A 4,890-nucleotide genomic window follows, 5' to 3' on the forward strand; every position below is an offset into this window, starting at 1 on the left:
TGACGTGATACTTGGAGTCAGTTTGTAACAGAACTGAATCCAAATATTCGAAGAAAATATAAAATTCGTGAAGTGTTTATTCAACCCCCCCTTCTAAACACTTTTTATCCGTATAACCGATCCTTTCAAGTGGTATTAGAGCGGTTGTATCTCGTCTCAGAATATCTTACTCAAACTGTTCAGTATGTCTTCTTTTAACAAGATCCCAATGTTTTCCAGAGAGGACTTTGATAACAGGAAAATAAGAATGCAGGCTCACTTAGCTGCACAAGATGATGATATGTAGTACGTCATAACTGACGAACCCATAAAGATTTTGAAAGCCAACATAGCTGTTGCCATTACTGATGGGGCACCTCATCGTATAGAAAAGCCCAGAGAAGAATGGACGACAGAGGATAAAAGAAAAGCCAATTTGGATAATGTGGCAAAGGACATACTATACAAGACGCTGGATAAAGTAACCTTCAGCAAAATCAAAATGTGCAAGACAACCAAAGAGATTTGGGAGAAGCTGATCCAGCTTTGCGAAGGGAACAAAAAAACCAAAGAAAACAAACTTTCTGTTGCTGTTCAAAAGTTTGACAATATAAAAATGAGAGTTGGTGAAACGATGCATGAATATGATGAAAGAACCAGCTGCATCATCAATGAATTAAATGCACTTGGAAAAGTGTACACAAACAAAGAAGTTGCATTGAAGGTAATCAGAGGTCTTCCCAAGGAGTGGGACGTGAAGACCATGTCAATGAGGGAATCCAAGGATCTGAACAAAGTTGAGCTCCATGATCTATTTGCTGACTTGAAAGCTTACGAGTTTGAGCTGCAAACTCGAGAAGGAGAATCTTCTACTCCAGCACCCACGACTGCCTTAGCTGCTATTAGAATAGAATCAACTGGTTCAGTTGAAAAAGCTGCTGATCAACTAAGCAATGATGCCATGTCATTGTTCATCAAAAAGTTCGGAAGATTTATGAGGAAAAATCAGGGAATTTTTCAGAATAAATATCAAAGAAGCAATTCCAAGGAAGAATCAAACGCCTGCTACAACTGTGGCAAACCAGGTCACTTCATTGCTGACTATACCAAACCAAAGAAAGACAGTCAAGGCTCAACTGAAAGAAGAAAGAAACCATATGAGTACAAAAAGAGATCCAAGGATGATAAAAAGTTCTCTAGGAAGAAGCATGAAGTTCTCTTGGCTGAAGAGAGCAAATCAAAATGGGCAGAAACTGACAGCGAGGGGTCAGAACCAGAAACTTCATGCAGTTCAAGTGACAGTGAAGATGAAGTGAAATGTTTGATGGCTGGTGAACAGAACTGGAGTCCAGCAGTCAACATATATTTGACTTTAGCTCAACTGATTTTACTAGAGAAGAACTTATTTCAACTCTGTATGATATGGTTAGTGAGTATCATAAGCTTGTCTTATCATTTGAAAAGGCTAGAGCAAAGCAAACTAATCTTTTAGACAATAAGACTAAAACTGATGAATCAGTTGATATGTCGAGTCTGAAAAAGGAGATTGCTGAACTCATTACTGAAAGAAGCAAGGATCAATTAATGATTCAAAAGTTAATGCTTGAAAATTCAAAGCAAACTGAGCTTATTCAGACTTGGAAAAAATCATCTGCTGCATTGACTGATATAAAAAACTCACAGAATCAGTTAATGATAAAACTGGTTTAGTGTTCAGTAACCAAGATGAAATGTCTCCCAAAGATATTCGACCAAAACTGAATATGGATAAAGGGAAATACATTCACTTTGTCAAATCAGTTATGGTACAAGAACAACCGGAGCCAAGTAAACTGGTTGAACAACCAACTGAAAGTATGAACAAGGACAAAAGATGTGGTATTGGTTATAGCCCAAAAGTGGTAACTGATTCACGCAGTCATCCACCAAAATGTTTTAGCAAAAAAATTATTCAAATGGCTACTCCGATTACTATAACAGGAAGCCAGTTCAGAAAAGATACTGGCTGAACAATCAGTTGAAAAAGGGAAAATCACATGTTGTATCTTCTGCACACTATACACCAAGAACACACAGATCGAGAAAGACCATCTGGAATACAGCAACTGGACGTCAGTTAGACTGATCCAAGTCTAGATTCCTAAAGGACTAATCGATTTTGGACCCAAATAGAAAAGGGTACCAGAATCTTATCTTGTGTGTGATTGCAGGTAACAGGTACAAGCATTGAATCAATATGGTACTTGGATAGTGGATGCTCACGACACATGACAGGAGAGTCAAACTTGTTATCTCAACTGGTTAAGTACACTGGATCAAACATCAGTTTTGGAGATAATTTCAAAGGTAAAACTGTGGGTAAGGGTAAGATTATCCATGGTAACTTTATCATTAATGATGTTTTATTGGTTGATAATCTCAATATAATCTGATTAGCATCAGTCAATTATGCGATAATGGATTCTCAGTTCAATTTGACAAATATTCTTGTTCAGTCAAATGCTCAACTAATAAGGTCATCCTAACTGGCAAACGATGTGGAAATACATACAAAGTTCGTTGGAATGATCAACCTTGTGCACCAATATGTTTAGTTGCTTCAAAATTTTCTCAAAACTGGTTGTGACATAAGAGATTAAACCACCTGAATTTCAAATCTATTGCATATCTGAGTAACCACGATCTTGTCACTGGTTTGCCCAAAATGGATTTTATCAAAGACAAAATTTGTCCAGTATGTCAATTTGGTAAACAAGTAAAATCTTCTTTAAAAAACAAGGGCCGTAAATCCTCTTCTCGATGCTTAGAGCTGTTGCACATGGATCTATTTGGTCCAATACCGGTCATGAGCTTAGGGAGAATGAAATACACCGTGGTGGTTGTAGAAGATTTTTCAAGATTTACTTAAGTTATTTTTCTCAAGACAAAAGACCAAACTGCTGCACAACTGATCAAGCTTTTCAAAAGATTATTAAATGAAAAATCAGTTGGTATTGATAGAATCAGATCCGATCGAGGAACTGAATTCATCAATCAAATTTTTTAGAAAATACTGGAATTAAGTATGAGCTTTCAGCAGCTAGAAGTCCTCAGCAAAATGGTGTAGCTGAGTGGAGAAATCGGACTCTTAAAGAAGCTGCTAGAACAATGCTTGCTGATTCGGGTATTTCTCAAAGATTTTGGGCAGAGGCAGTAAACACTGCGTGTTATACTCAGAACAGATCAATGATTAATAAGAATTATATGAAAACACCTTATGAGATCTGGCATGGAAGAAAAAATGTGATTTCATACTTCAAAATATTCGGCTGCAGATGTTTCATTCTTGACAATGATAAATATTATTTAAAAACTTTTGATGCAAAATCTGCAGAGGGAATATTTCTTGGATATTCTTCGGTGAGCAAAGCTTATAGAGTTTTTAATAAAAACTCTTTGAATGTTGAAAAATCTATCTATGTTGTTTTTGAAGAAACTGTAATAACTGATAAGCCAACTGATCCAGTTGAGCTAGTGGATAGATTAACAGATATGAATTTGGAGGCTGATGATGAAGAAGACAATCATATCAATCAAAACAACCTCCAAAAACCTGAACCAGAAATATTAGATCAATCAGTTGAACCAGAATCTATCCCTAACGATCAGTTGATAGAGCAAACAAATCATATTCAGTTACCAACTGAAACCTCTCCAACTGAAACAGAAAAAATTCAGTTGCTCACAGAAGCAGTTGCTGACTTAGAAGCAAAAACGCTGAACTCAGATGGAAGAAATCACATCCTCCAGAATTGGTGATAGGTAATCTATCTGATCCGGTGAGAACAAGAAATCAGATGCTCAATCTATTTATTCACTTAGCTTTTGTATCACAACTGGAACCAATGAAAGCTGATGAAGATCTTGCTGATCAAAACTGGATAAATGCAATGCAAGAAGAGCTAAATCAGTTTATCCATAACAATATCTGGAACCTAGTTCCAAGACCAGTTTCAAAAACTGTTATAGGTACAAAATGGGTTTTCAGGAACAAACTGAACGAAGATGGTTCAGTTGTGCGCAACAAAGCAAGGCTAGTAGCACAAGGTTATAGGAAAGAAGAAGGAATTGACTACGATGAGACATATGCACCAGTTGCAAGACTGGAGGCAATCAGAATATTCCTTGCCTATGCTTCATTCAAAAACTTCAAAGTCTACCAGATAGACGTAAATAGTGCATTTATGAATGGCCAGTTGCAGGAAGAAGTCTACCTTGAACAACCTCCAGGTTTTATCAATCATCACTTTCCTGATCATGTCTACCATTTGAACAAAGCCTTATATGGTCTTAAGCAAGCTCCAAGAGCTTGGTATGACACTCTTTCAAAATTTTTAAATGATCACGATTTTTCTGTTGGAACAGTTGACAAGACTTTGTTCTAATTCTCCAAGAATGATCATATTCTACTCGTTCAAATTTATGTTGATGACATCATTTTTAGGTCAACTAACCTCAAATTATGCGAGAAATTTGCTAAGTTGATGCAGGAGAAATTTGAAATGAGCATGATGGGTGAACTGACATTCTTTCTTGGATTCAAGTGAAGCAACTGGAGTCGGGTACTTTCATTAGTCAAACTAAATACACAAAAGAATTACTGAAGAAGTTTGGCATGGAATCGTGTTCAGCCGCAAATACTCCCATGAGTTCATCAGTAAAACTGGACACAGATCAAGGGGGAATATCAGTTGAGACGATGCTTTACATAGGTTTAATAGGTTCATTATTGTACCTAACTGCTAGTCGTCCAGATATTGTATTTGTTGTTTGCATGTGTGCTAGATTTCAGGAAAATCCCATACAATCACATTTTACTACACATTTTACTACTGCCAAGCGTATTTTAAAATATCTAAAAGGCACACAAAA

Source organism: Primulina eburnea, chromosome 5 (assembly GCF_022965805.1).
Source record: "Primulina eburnea isolate SZY01 chromosome 5, ASM2296580v1, whole genome shotgun sequence".
Lineage (NCBI taxonomy): Eukaryota > Viridiplantae > Streptophyta > Magnoliopsida > Lamiales > Gesneriaceae > Primulina > Primulina eburnea.